Raw genomic sequence first — 16124 nt, forward strand, 5'->3', positions numbered from 1 at the left:
TCTGAAGACCAAAAAAAAAATATCTGGATTTAAAGCTGGAAAAACGGAACAACGAAATGCTGATGTTATGGGACAGAACATTTTATATTTTATATTTTAGAGAAAATTTGCATTCTATACATAAAAAAAAATTGTTCAAAATATTAAAACACTTCTCTCTTTAATCTGCATAAAAGTTGAATTCAGCCAGTATCAGTGTTTTTAGTCATGGTGATAATACTTCTGGTCCATGCTTATATCGTTAGCCTCATAGCCTAATTGCCTGAGTCATATTTTTGGCCAAACTGTGACATCTGCATAACTTTACTCCTAACACTGATGTCCTGACAAAATATGACTTAGGCCAGTGGTTCTCAAACTTTGATTGAGATATCTGTCTATCTATCTATCTATCTATCTATCTATCTATCTATCTATCTATCTATCTATCTATCTATCTATCTATCTATCTATCTATCTATCTATCTATCTATCTATCTATCTATCTATCTATCTATCTATCTATCTATCTATCTAATTTTATTTATTTATTTATTTTTCTCCCTTCGCCAAGTACCCCCGGCTCTTGTTTTAGTATTTGATTGAAAAAATTTGTTCCTGTGCCAAAGGGATCTGTTTTTATTTTCAAAACTTTGTAAACAAACAACATATATGTAACTTTAATATATTAAAAATAACACATCTTGATAAGCAAATTTGTTGTGCAAAATACAAGCTGAAAAGTGCACTCTTTCACTGATAAGAAAAATAAATTAGATGGTTGTGAATGACTAAATGAACCTTTCATCAACAAAAAATGATTACTTAATTACTCAAATAAACTCATCTTGAATAATATAGAATAGAAATGTTCTTAAAACATTACCAAAGTTTAAACAAGATGTCAGATAATAATAACAATGTAAAAAATAAAAAAAATATTGAAATGAAATAAGGTCAGGAGTGTCAATTTTTTTTTAATGAATGAATTTATTGTATTTTATATTTTGGCTTTAACTCTCATGATTTATTTTGTATTCAGTACATGATGACTTATTTAATGTATTTTTCCAAAAAAAAAACCAAACTCACCTACTGCCTGGGCTTCTTCCAAGTACCCCTGGGGGTACACATACCCCCATTTGAGAAAGACTGACTTCAGTAATTAGGCTATGAGGCTAACAATGTGACGCTTATGCACATTAACAATGGATACCAAGTGGTGTTAAAAAAGATAAGGAGGGAGTCTAATATTGCTTCTGAAACAACATGACACCACAAATTAGTGCAGAGATTATCTATCTCTATCGCCTTGTTGGGCACTTTGGATATCTTAATATTATTATTTTTGGTATAATTCCCCACAGTAGTTATGTAAAAAAATATTTTGAAGGAAAATATAAAAAACTGAAAATGAAGGATGAGTGCTGGGATCCCTGACAGATAACATGTACTATCATAGCACAGCACTGCACTGTACAATGCCTTTTAACATAAAACTCAGATTTTTTTTTTGCTTTTAGTTGCATAAAATGTATTTGCCATAGTTTTTACGGTTTGGATTTTACTGCACTTTCAAAATGAGAAGAGAATGAGGATGAAGTTGTCAACACGACCAAAACAAAAAAGAATCAAATGCTGCCAACATCCCTCAGATTGGATGGTTCTGATTTCAACTTTCCATGTATTACACTCCATCTACATGAGCCTTCACCCCCTGCTTCCCACCCCAGGAGACCTCAAATCCCATCATCCTTCTCTGTCAGTGTCGCTGTTGCAATCCTCACCCCATTTCCATAATATTCCCATTCCTTTGCCGCCTCACTCCTCTTGTATCAGACAAACGGCTGTGGGAATCAGAGTGGGATATGCCCCGCTCACGCTCGTTCTAGCCCTTCGGTGACGCTCTCTCTCTTTTTTTGTCTCGCTCTACCACACTAATTCACTCCCTGTCTCTGGTTTTCTCTATTTGTCTATGCCTAGCAGTGAGTCTAAATGTGTGAGAGTAGATGTATGTGAGGGAGAGACTTAAAGAGGTTTCAGAGAAAAGGAATGAGATCTATGAAACATATACAGTCCTGCACCTTCATCTGTGGAGTGGGGGGAGAGATAAAGTGTCTGTTTATGTGACTGCACCACACACCAGTGTAATCTAGAATGGGGATCTTCCTTTCCTCTGAATGTGATACACAGAGAAAGTGGCTCTGTCTCAGAGTTATTGCAGTTTGAACTTTTCATTGTTTTATTTTTGGGGATTTTTTTTTTTTTTTTCATTATTTACACTGTAAAAAATGACTGTAGAGCACAGGTGTCAAGCATGCGGCCCGGGGCCAAATCCGGCCCGCCAAAGGGTCCAATCCAGCCCCTGGGATGAATTTGTGAAATGCAAAAATTACACTGAAGATATTGATAATCAAGGATGTTCAAATCATTTTAGGTCATTTCAGTCTAAAGTGGATCAGACCAGTAAAATACTATCAAAATAAACTACGAATAATGAGAACTGTAAATTTGTCTCTTTGTTTTAGTGTAAAAAAAAGTAAAATTACACAAAAATGTTTATATTTACAGACTAGCCTTTTACAAAAAAAATATGAATATCTGAAATGTTTTAAGAGAAGTATGGGGAATTTTAATAATATTTGTCCTGTTATTTAATATTTTGTGTATTTGTAGATCCACTGTGATCCGTAAATGTGATGCACATGTATACATGATAAACTAAGGTGTAATATTGTTAACAATGTACTTATTTTACTAAAGAATTTTTAGCTTGTTCATATTTGTTCATGTTATGTTCAAGTACAATTTGTGCATGTAAACATTTTCATTAAAAAATTTACTTTTTTTCACTCAAAAGTTCTTATCCTATTATTTATATTATTTCACTGGTCCGGCCCACTTTAGATCATATTAGGGTGAATGTGGAACTGAACTAAAATGAGTTTGACAACCCTGATGTAGAATTAGCATCAAAAAGTTGTAGAAGTGCAACATAAAAAACTGTAAGTGACAATACAATGCAAAGTTGTTTATTTGAAAATATTTTTGTGTTAACGATTAAATAAAATGTAGCTGTAGTTTTTACAGGAAGAGTATGTGAACAAAACCAGATTTGGATGTAGAAATGACGGATTTCTATTGTTTTATTGTTGAAATAATGGCAAATTGGCTTTTTTTTTTTTTTTTTAATAAAAAAAAGTTATTAAAAAAAGTAAACATTTACAATGTACCATTTTAAATGTGTAAATGAATGGGTTGGTAGAGTTGGTAGAGCGGCTCGTCCAATAACCAAAGGGTTGGTGGTTCCAATCCTGGCTCTGACTGTCCATATGTCCAAGTGTCCATGGAAGACACTGAACCCTAAACTGGTCCCAGTTGGACCTGGTGGATTTGGAAAGAGCTGTGGACACCATGAAGGAGGAGAAAATGAGCTAAAGAAGTGCAGAACATTTACCATTTAAATCCACTGTTAAATCTACATGTTTAAACTGTTAAATCTACATGTTTAAACTGTTAAATCTACATGTTACTCTGTAAATATGTTTATGGTTGGATGTGTTTTTTACAGTATTGTTCTGGAAACCACAGCTGCCAGTTTTTTTTTTTCGTAAAAACAACAGGAATTTTTTTACAGTGTAGTTTTTCAGTCTGGTTTCAGTTTTAGTTTGTAATGTGTGTTCTTAGAGGGAAGGTGTAGGAAAATCCGACAGGTTATGCGTAGCACTCTGGATATCTTGTGTCAATAGCGAACTAAAGTGTTTTGAAAGAACTCAGCAGTTTTTTATGAGCTCAATTTCACACAGTGCATTTGTTCCCTGCCTTGAACACAGCATGTATAGACTGATCTGAGGTACAGACTCTGCATCACCTTTTTAAAAATGCATCAAGTATTTGATGTGGATAAACAGCAGACTGTCTGTAGTCTGATAATGAAACCAGCTGGATATTTTTTGTTTGCTTCATTATATTGCATCATGGTTTAATATATTTTACGTATATTAATATTCAGACGAGGATGAACTTGATTGATACCGAGGGGGTATTTATTTGTCTCTCAGCTCGTGAAAAGAAAGATATTAAATAAGAATAAACAATGAAATGAATGACAATAATCTCTGAGTTACTTAGTCTATCTTCTGACAAAGTCTGTAATGTTCGGTCCTGTATCTCATGTTGGTTAGAATGTGGTAAAAGGATGATCCATCCTTCCACTACAGTCCACAGTGAGTTCAGCTTCTCTTCAAACACTAAGCCAGCTTTTTCCACCCGTTTGTCCAACTGTGCATCCTTTTGTTTGATGCTGCCTCCCCAGCAGACCTCCGTATATACATCAGACTATACCAGTGTTTTTCAATCTTGGGGTCGGGACCCCACATGAGGTCGCCTGGAATTCAAATGGGGTCGCCTGAAATTTCTAGTAATTGAAAAAAAAAACCAAACCAACCAACCAAACAAACAAAAAAAAAAACTTACCAATTAAAAAACATATGGTGAGTTCAGAGAGACAATCCCAATCCATAACAGACATGACAAACTGTGGTTGTGAAACTGCAGCACTGTGGTTCTGTTTATGTGTCACATGTTCACTGTGGTCAGTTTCAGATGCTGCAGCTCTTTCATAATTCATAGTTTCAGTTCTTGTGTGTTCAGTATTAATTGTCCTCCTTGTAAATCACAGCTGGACTGACTGGACAGATCCTGACCAAGGAAAATCCAATTCTCCCTTTGTGCAGTAATCTACACCTGGATTTACTGCCTCTGTCCACAATAATATGCATTATATAGACTAAATGTCGGCCAAAATTAACATCTATTTGCAACATAGTATAGCAAACTATTACATCACCAAAAATAAATTAGTTTTAACAAAAATTTCCAGCAAAAGTCTTTGTTTAGATTGTCTGGGGTCGCCAGAAATTTGTGATGTTCAAATGGGGTCATGAGCCAAAAAAGGTTGGAAACCACTGGACTATCCACAACTGACCGCTAAAACATGTCCCTTCCGTCTCCCTGTTTTTATCCTTTTCAATAGCGTGCATCTGTGTTCAGGGACCTGTCCATCTTGCAAAGATATTTATATGTTGGCACCACCTCAGTGTGCATCCACGTATGTTGACTGGCTGAAGAAGCAATTCAGACTTATGGAAATCATTTACTACATTATTTTTTTGCACTGAAAAAATCCAAATCTTACTAAGTGTATTTTTCTCATTTCTAGTCCAAATATCTCATCACACTTAAAATAAGACAGAATCACTTAAAGAGGAACTTTTCAGTGAGATAGAAGAATTTAGTTTTACACAATAGATCTGGAAAATCTGATTTCAAGAAATCTTACTAAGATCATTTTCATTTGTTCCATTTGCAGATTTTTTTTTTGCTTGAATTAAGCAAAAAAAAAAAAAAAATCTTGAATTAAACAAAAAAATCTGCCAATGGAACAAGTGAAAATTTTCTAGGTAAGATTTCTTTAAATCAGATGTTCCAGATCTATGGTCTAAAAGTAAGTTTTTATAGCTCACTGAAAAGTTACTCTTTAGGCGATTATGTCTTATTACCTGCGCCAAGGAGGTTACGTTTCATCGGGGTTTGTCTGTTTGTTTGTTAGTGACTCAACTCAAAAAGTTATGGATGGATTTTGATGAAATTTTCAGGAAATGTTGATACTGGCACAAGGAACAAATAAGGGGGGGTGATCTGCCTTGGCGGAGGTCTGCATTCTTCGAGTGCTTTTCTAGTTTAAGTGTGATGAGATATTTTGCTTAAAAATGAGAAAAATACTGTTATATATATATATATATATATATATATATATATATATATATATAAATGGTTTACCCTCAAAACTCCTCAATAAACTCCAGCTCATTCAGAACTCTGCTTTCTCCTTCACAGCTCCAACCCTCTGGAACTCCCTCCCACCTTCTATCTGACACTGCTCCGACCCCAACACCTTTAAATCCCCTTTAAAAACTCCTTTATTTAAGATTGCTTTTAATGTTTAATCTTAATGTTTAATGTTTAACTGTTTTAAATTGGTATACCTGCCTTTGCACCTGCTTTTAATCTGTTTTTAATATGTCTGGTTTATGGTTTTTTTTGCTGCATTTAAAGTGTCTTTGAGTTCTTTGAAAAGCGCTACACAAATAAAATCTATCATTATTATTATTATTATTATTATTATTATTATTATTATTATTATTATTATTATTATTATTATTATTATTAAAAATACACTTGGTAATATTTGGATTTTTGCAGTGGGGTTGTTCATTCAGAAGGCAGTTCTTGTGACTCCAGTCAGAGAAGGCTTTGGTCAGTTTCCTGTGTCCCCCTTTGAGTTCTAATACATGTCACAATAGCTCTGTCATCAGAGTATTTCTGGATGTGACAGGACGCAGAGGTGTACTTACAGTCCACTGTGTGCAATGTGAATGGGAAGGGAGCCAGAACAGTCCCCTGTGGAATCCCAGGGCTGCTCATTACTGTCCCAGAGATGCACTTCCCTAGCCTGACAAACTGGTTTTCCTGTCAGGCAGTCTATGATCCAGGAAATAAAGAAGGGATCCGCTCCCACCCTTTAGAGCTTGTCCCTGAATATGGGGGGTTGGATGGTGTTGAATGTGCTTCAAAAATCACAGAACATAATCCTCACATAACCACCAGACACATCCTGATGAGAGTCGGCTCTGTGTAGAGGCAGCCTCATCCACTCCAGTGTGTTCTTTTTATGCACACTGCGGGGGGTCCAATGCATACTTGACACGGGGTCTCAGAAGATGCAGAAGTAGCCGCTCCGGTGTCTTCCTATGTGTGACATTAGCGACATTCTGTAGTCACTTGATACTGATTTTACTTGAACACTATAGCAGCTCATTATTTGTTATATTAGAGTTTTACATGTGTTTCCTAATGGGTGCTTCTATGAAACTGGTCCTAAAAACAGGACATGGGCCTAAAAATTCAAACCAGATGTAGACTAATGTTATGAAGCAAGTTTGGAAGCTATTCTATTTTAAAAATAAATACTTACTGAGACAAAAGAAAAACTTTTTTTCAGATAAAACACATTTGTAATTTATTTTACGTTATTTTTATCACAAAAATCTGTTTGTAACACTGTCAAAAGGACACGAAAATTACGCACTACTATTTATTTATTTTTTTTATATCTCTTTATTCTCTCACAGGTACATTTTGAGAATTGAACTAATTATTCCTGGCAGAGTGTTTCACAAAAAAGACCACTGTTGCAAAATCATTCGCAATTTATATGCATTTAACTGGGCAGGTTCTGCATGTAACACAAATGGACACAATGGATTACAGACAAAACCTTGAATGAGACTGAGATTCATGAAAAACCCACGTCTGGATTAGAAAAACCACTAGGATCATCAAATTTAACACAGTGTCTTTATTTACAGCACTATGTAAGACCATTTTATGCCATGTTTTCAAGATCAAATGCACTGACACCGAGGTAGTCTTTCATGTCCCGATTTTGGTTGTATTTTTGGCCCAAATGTTTAATTAAAAATTCATTAATTTTGGGATGGCTCAGAGCAAAAGCATAATTTTTTTTGCATTTATCTGAGGTCATCATAATCACATCCAGGGAGGAAATATGTCTAAATTTCTCTTTTATTATTGGATTTTAAAAAGCTGGCCAAGTGCCAGGTTCTAAAATGAACCCAGTTTCATAGAAGCATCTTAATACAGTTTGTGTAGCCATGGACGGATGTGTGTGCATCTTTATGTTAATCTTCTTGATGCAATTAGTGTTAAAATCATAACCGTAGTGAATATGTCATGAAAACTGCAAAAATCCAAATCTTACCAAGTGTATTTTTTTCATTTCTAGTCAAAATATCTCATCACACTTAAAATAAGATAGAATCACCTAAAGGGTAAATTGTGAGATATAAAAACTAATTTTTAGACAATAGATCTGGAAAATCTTGTTTCAAAAAATCTTAAGATAATTTTCACTTGTTCTATTGGCAGATTTTTTTTGGGTTAATTCAAGATTTATTACTTATTTATTTTTGCTTAATTCAAGATTTTTTTTATTTTTTTTTTTGGCTTAATTCAAGCCAAAAAAAAAATCTGCCAATGGAACAAGTGAAAATTATCTTGGTCTGATTTCTTGAAACAAGATTTTCAAGATCTGTTGTCTAAAAATCAGTTCTTATGTCTCACTGAGAAGTTCCTCTTTAGGTGATTCTGTCTTATTTTAAGTGTGATGAGATATTTGGACTAGAAATGAGAAAAAATACACTTGTAAGATTTGGATTTTTGCAGTGTATGATCTAAAACTCACCAGCAGATGTGGAAGATGTGGTTTGTGTCAGTTGTAACACATTCTTTCTCAGGTGGAGTTTTAATTTTCATGAACAAACAGACCACTTTTAATGTCACTGAAGTCTCATTTTGAGTTTTTCATGTACTCTGGAGAAAGTTTTGATTTATAGAAGCAGGGAAAGGTAGGATGAAAGAAAGTATGACATCAAATATCGCTTATAAAACCGCTGTTTGTTCAAGGTCTTTCAAGGTTCAACGTACAAAATGAATCATTAACGATGGTGGAAAAGTAAAACGAAACACATTTTGCCCTCAATCCCATTTAATTTCAGTTCATGTCGCAGTGGTCATAAACATTTTTATTTAGTTTTTTAGTTTTTTCAGTCCCAGCCTTTGTGTTTTTTTTTTAATTTTTATTTTTTTACAGTAACAGCCTTGCATCGGATCATCTACACTGGAGTGTTAGGTTTGTTGTGAGTCAGAAACCTGCAGCTAGAACTTCTCATTTAACCCATAAAGACTCAAACATTCATCACCAACCAAAACCATCTACTGATCTAAACTGTTTAATACTTCTTGATCCACTAATCCTATCAACACATGTAAATAATTGGTCTAAAATGTAATTTGTCATCTTTTCATGGTCATTAGATATGACCCATTTGGACGTTCAGAGGCTCCGTAGTTACCATGGAAACATCCTCATCTTCTACAACATAGATCAGGGGTATCAAACTCATTTTAGTTCACAGGCCAGATTCAGCTAAATTTGATCTGTAGTGGGCCGAACCAGTAAAATAATAACAGAATAATATATAAATAATGTCAACTCCAAACTTTTCTCTGTTTTAGAGCGAAAACAGTTAATTTACATTATGAAAAGGTTTACAAACTATCCTTTCAAAAGATGTGAATAACATGAACAAACTGAAAAAATAAGTATAATTTTAACAATATTCTGCCTCAGTTTATCATTTACACATGTACATTAGAACTTACAGATCACAGTGGATCTACAAACACACAAAACATTTAATAACAGGCAGAATATTGTTAAAATTGTACTGACTTCTCTTACGACATTTGAAGTTATTCACTTTTTTTTTTGCAAAATTATACTTTGTTTTAGTGTAAATACATGAAAATATTTACATTTACAAAGAGAAACATTTGAACTTGTCATTATTTCTATGTTATTATGATAGTGTTTTACTGGTCCTGCCCACTGGAGACTGAATTGTTCTGAATGTGGAACCTGAACTAAAAGGATTGTTAATATTTTAGTGTCATTTTTGCATTTCACAAATTCATCCCCAGGGCCGGACCAGAGCCTTTGGTGGGCTGGATTTGGCCCCCGGGACGCATGTTTGACACCTGTGACATAGATTCACCAGTAAAACCTATGAAGTTGGATCAATGACAGTGGATGGAAATGCTTGTTTTATGTTCAGCTAATGATAGATTTGACTGAAAAAGTCACTTTTCCTGCAGTTTTCTCTGTTTTTGATATAATGCCCCCAACTTTAACCTTTTCATGCATGAACTAGAAGCACTCGGAGAGCACAGACCTCTGCCAAGGCTGATCAGTGGCCCCCCCCGTGGGCCCCCCCACGCCAAGGAGGTTATGTTTTTGCCAGGGTTTGTCTGTCTGTCTGTCTGTCCGTTAGTGTGCAACATAACTCAAAAAGTTATGGACAGATTTTGATGAAATTTTGTGGTCTGCGCCCCCCCCCGTGGGCCCCCCCACCCCCGATCACCACCAAAATTTAATAATTTCTTCCTTATCCCATTTCCAACAAACCCTGAAAATTTCATCAAACGCTGTCCATAACTTTTTGAGTTATGTTGCACACTAACGGACAGACAAACAAACAAACAAACAAACAGACAGACAGACAGACAGACAGACAGACAGACAGACAGACAAACAAACAAACAAACAAACAAACCCTGGCAAAAACATAACCTCTTTGGCGGAGGTAATTATGAGAACCTAATCAAGATTTTTTTCCTAAGTGTTTTTATTACTCTTCAGGCATGAAAAAAACAATGCAATTCAACTTTTTTTTGTTTTGGAACCTATTTTTCATGGAGCTGCAAAAATGTCCATTCAGCTGGACACCATGCGTTTAATTTTTGAAACAAAGAAACTTGTATTTACTGACATACTGTGTGAAAACTATGAACAATTTTTTTAAAAATGCTGCTAATCGGATGTTTTCTGATGTCATGTTTTAACATACTCTAATACTAATTATTAATGACTTTATGGAGATAATACGCAAAAAAACAACTGTTTGTGAAAAACAAACAAACTGTTAAATACAGTCTAATAATAATAACAAGCAATTGATTTACGCTAAAACATGTTAGTGCAGATCAGGTTTATCAAAAACAGTAAAGCTACAGTAATAGTCTGAATGTCAGTGTATGAGCTGATGCACTGTGTTGGCTGATATGGAACTAAAACAAGGCTGTCAAACTCATTTTCTTTCAGGGGCCACACTCAGCCCAATTTAATCTGCAGTGGACCAGTATAATAATAGCATGATTCAATAAATAATGACAACTCCAAATGGTTTTAGTGCAAAAAATGACATTAAATTATGCCAATATTACGTTTACAAACTATCCAAACAAAGAGGATGTGAATAACCTGAAGAAAATGAAATTTGTAAAGAAATATAAGTACAATTTTATCAATATTCTGCCTTGACATTCATTAACAGGCAGAATATTGTTAAAATTGTACTGACTTCTCTTACGACATTTGAAGTTATTCACTTTTTTTTTTGCAAAATTATACTTTGTTTTAGTGTAAATACATGAAAATATTTACATTTACAAAGAGAAACATTTGAACTTGTCATTATTTCTATGTTATTATGATAGTGTTTTACTGGTCCTGCCCACTGGAGACTGAATTGTTCTGAATGTGGAACCTGAACTAAAAGGATTGTTAATATTTTAGTGTCATTTTTGCATTTCACAAATTCATCCCCAGGGCCGGACCAGAGCCTTTGGTGGGCTGGATTTGGCCCCCGGGACGCATGTTTGACACCTGTGACATAGATTCACCAGTAAAACCTATGAAGTTGGATCAATGACAGTGGATGGAAATGCTTGTTTTATGTTCAGCTAATGATAGATTTGACTGAAAAAGTCACTTTTCCTGCAGTTTTCTCTGTTTTTGATATAATGCCCCCAACTTTAACCTTTTCATGCATGAACTAGAAGCACTTGGAGAGCACAGACCTCTGCCAAGGCTGATCAGTGGCCCCCCCCGTGGGCCCCCCCACGCCAAGGAGGTTATGTTTTTGCCAGGGTTTGTCTGTCTGTCTGTCTGTCCGTTAGTGTGCAACATAACTCAAAAAGTTATGGACAGATTTTGATGAAATTTTGTGGTCTGTGCCCCCCCCCCCCGTGGGCCCCCCCACCCCCGATCACCACCAAAATTTAATAATTTCTTCCTTATCCCTTTTCCAACAAACCCTGAAAATTTCATCAAACGCTGTCCATAACTTTTTGAGTTATGTTGCACACTAACGGACAGACAAACAAACAAACAAACAAACAAACAGACAGACAGACAGACAGACAGACAGACAGACAGACAGACAGACAGACAGACAGACAGACAGACAGACAAACAAACAAACAAACAAACAAACAAACAAACAGACAGACAGACAGACAGACAGACAGACAGACAGACAGACAGACAGACAAACAAACAAACAAACAAACAAACAAACAAACCCTGGCAAAAACATAACCTCTTTGGCGGAGGTAATTATGAGAACCTAATCAAGATTTTTTTCCTAAGTGTTTTTATTACTCTTCAGGCATGAAAAAAACAATGCAATTCAACTTTTTTTTGTTTTGGAACCTATTTTTCATGGAGCTGCAAAAATGTCCATTCAGCTGGACACCATGCGTTTAATTTTTGAAACAAAGAAACTTGTATTTACTGACATACTGTGTGAAAACTATGAACAATTTTTTTAAAAATGCTGCTAATCGGATGTTTTCTGATGTCATGTTTTAACATACTCTAATACTAATTATTAATGACTTTATGGAGATAATACGCAAAAAAACAACTGTTTGTGAAAAACAAACAAACTGTTAAATACAGTCTAATAATAATAACAAGCAATTGATTTACGCTAAAACATGTTAGTGCAGATCAGGTTTATCAAAAACAGTAAAGCTACAGTAATAGTCTGAATGTCAGTGTATGAGCTGATGCACTGTGTTGGCTGATATGGAACTAAAACAAGGCTGTCAAACTCATTTTCTTTCAGGGGCCACACTCAGCCCAATTTAATCTGCAGTGGACCAGTATAATAATAGCATGATTCAATAAATAATGACAACTCCAAATGGTTTTAGTGCAAAAAATGACATTAAATTATGCCAATATTACGTTTACAAACTATCCAAACAAAGAGGATGTGAATAACCTGAAGAAAATGAAATTTGTAAAGAAATATAAGTACAATTTTATCAATATTCTGCCTTGACATTCATTAACAGGAAGAATATTGTTAAAATTGCACTGAATTTTCTATAGATATTTCAGGTTGTTCATATTTGTTCAGGTTATTCACATTTTATTGTTAAAGGGTACTTTGTTAATGTAAACATTTTCGTAATTTAATGTTTTTTGCACTAAATCAAAGAGAAAAAAATGGTGTTGTCATTATGTATGGATTTTATGACACTATTTTTGAGTTTGACGCCCTAACTTGCACTTTGCAAATTCATCCTGCAGGCCACATTAGAACCTTTGGCGGGCCGGTTTTGGACCCCAGGCCGCATGTTTTACACCTGTGAACTAAAACAATAAAATTCACGAATATACAAGAAAAGCACTCAGAGAGCGCAGACCTCCCCCAAGGCAGATCAGTGCCCCCACCACCACCACCACCCCCGATCACCACCTAAATGTAATCATTTCTTCCTTGTGCCAGTATCAACATTTCCTGAAAATTTCATGAAAATCCATCCATAACTTTTTGAGTTATCTTGCTAACAAACAAACAAACAAACAAACAAACAAACAAACAAACACACATGCAAACACACAAAGCAAAGTGATCACAATACCTCCTGGCAGAGTAAACAGCTGTAGAATAACTGTCCACTGGAGTGACCAGTATGCATGAAAGGGTTAATCTGAGCTTTTATGCACATCGTCATTATCAGTGAATCAACTATAGGAAAATACCTGATTTATACTGATAACATACAAAGTACAGTAGAAAATATTCTAATAAATGGTGATAAATCACTAAAGAAAGGTTAGATATAGAGAAAATTCATTTGAGAACTGACACAAATGTAGCGCTGGTCCTTTATGGGTTCAGTCATATACTGACAGATGAATACAAAACTCATCTGACGTCAATAAGCCTCCACTATAATGAAGCATAAATGTTGATTCAGCACAAACCTATAGTTTCTTCTAAAACATAATGAAGCTACACATAATGTCCATAACTCCATACCTCCAGCAGAGGATCCACGGCAAAAAACAATAATTGATTAACTCCTGTGAAAGGTGTTCACTTTGAAGCAGCTGCAGAAAATATTGAGCTTGTAATTACAAGATACCAATGTCACAAAACTGCAGGGTGGAACTTTTGTTTTTCAGCAGCTTTTGGTCCGGACTGCTGATGCACTTCACTCCTTTTCTTACCTTTTTTTTTTTTTTAATTTTTTTTTTTACTGCGTGCAGCTGGTGGAAAAACTGCCGTCATTAGATTTTGCCAGGTAAGGTTAGGTAATGATTTTGGGAGACACCACTGAAGTGAAAAATTGCAGGCACTCCAAGCAAATTGCAATGACCTGAGAATTCAAGCAAGTGCCTTCAGATGAAAATTGCCTTTCTAGATATCTGATTCTCATATAGGATTTTTTTACTTCCACATAATGAAATAGAACAAAACAGACCTGAAGATATCAGATAAAAATATGCTGTTGCGTATTTAGAAATCCAGACCAATTTTGTGATCTGAATCAAGAAACAGAAGTGTGAAGGGCGGTTTTGTTTGGAACGGTTTCACTTTGTAAATGCAGATTTTGAGACACGACGAGAGAAGACGAGATCTCACAGAAGGTAAAGCTCTGCACAGAACATGAGAGGAAGTGATGCAAACGTGCCATTACAGTGGGTGACCTTGGAGGAACTATCTCAACTGTCTCAGGCTGTCTCTGTCTTTCTCTTAGACTGATTACTATGCCGCTGCCATGTCACTGGTCTGATGTGAGTGATGGAGGACTTGCTTAACTCCATCCAGCAAGGACAGGAAGACAGAAACATGATGTCCTACAGTACCTGAAAGTCAATGGCAGAGCTTGGCTGTGCAATGTCGCCACCTGTTGGAATATGGAGGTACAAAGCAGTGGTCAGAGCAGAACAAACAGCTGGAGGCTGCATCTTTTATCTCAAGTTTTTACCATTAATCATGTCCTGGTCTAGTGTTGTTCCAGTGATTAAAGTAGGCAGGCATGCATTCTAATCTAATAATGGAGATCCACCTCAAACTTAAATATTTTGATAGTATAGTAGAATACTTTCACAAACACAGCACGTATTACACTTCTTTTATTTATTTATTTTTTACCTCTTCCAGGAGGTATTGTGATTGTGATGCCTTGCTTTGTTTGTTTGTTTGTTATCAACTTTAGTGGAAAACTCTTCCACCCATCTTTCCCAAATCTTCCCCACAGATAGGCCTAGGCCCTGGGACCAACCCATTAAATTTTGGTCCCAGTAGGCCAAAGTTCAAGGTCACAGCAAGGTCACAACATCTACAATTTTCCATCTGTCATCACTGAGACATTTTCCAAAATTCATCAAAAATTCAAAATGACTCCAATTAGCCTCCAATTGGATCCACCAGTAGCTTAGAACAATATCTTGTATCTGGCACAAAATTGTCCACATCCACTGTGGAATGCGGACTCTGTGGACATTTACATTTAACACTGAAAATCCCATTTACCACACATTTAAAATTAGAACTCAACAAATACTGATGTGAATTGAATATAATTTGACAAACACATGACTGGTACCAAGCTTCAACTTTGTACCAAATATCGTTCTGCTCCATTTCTCTTCCGTTAGACTCTGCTGACTTTTATTTTTTTATGCACCATTTTCAAAAAAATCATAAATGCAATTTGTGAAATATCATTATGAAATTTGTTTTGCAGATCCATACTTTAAAAAGAAATAGTCGATCCACACATGCACACTGTTCGGGGTGCTTGGTGGAGGTTTGAATTCTCTGAACACTTGTTTTTTACTTGCTAATGCAGAAAATACAGTAATTAGTATGATTCAAATATCTGCACCCCATCATCTGACCCAGCTGAAGGTCTTGAAATGGTGCATGGTGTGTCACTGGAACAGCCTCGTGGCAGCTGTACATTCATTCCCACCTTCCTTTGTCTGCTTTCATGGCTGGTGTGGTGGCTCAGTGGTCGGTGCTGTCAGGACTGTTGTTGCGCAGCAGGAACCTCCTGGCTTGGATTCCCAGGCTGTTGTTTCTCTGTGGAGTTTTTATGTTCGCCCCACATAAAATGCAAAGAACACATGGACGGTAACGTTAACTGGTCCCAAAACTTACCTGAGCCTGATGACGTCTGATGCAAGTCAAATAACACCCAGATTTCCCAGGGACCGAACCTTATGGTTTTAAGCAGAGCAGTCAGCTTTGGATGGATGGGCCACTTTTCCTCTCCTCCTGATAGTGCAGCTGTGTACATCAATCATTTTGTAAAACAGACTGTGGTATTTTGTGACTTTTATACAAGAATTAGTT

This window comes from Sphaeramia orbicularis, chromosome 22, assembly GCF_902148855.1.
Source record: "Sphaeramia orbicularis chromosome 22, fSphaOr1.1, whole genome shotgun sequence".
In the NCBI taxonomy this organism is placed as follows: Eukaryota; Metazoa; Chordata; class Actinopteri; order Kurtiformes; family Apogonidae; genus Sphaeramia; species Sphaeramia orbicularis.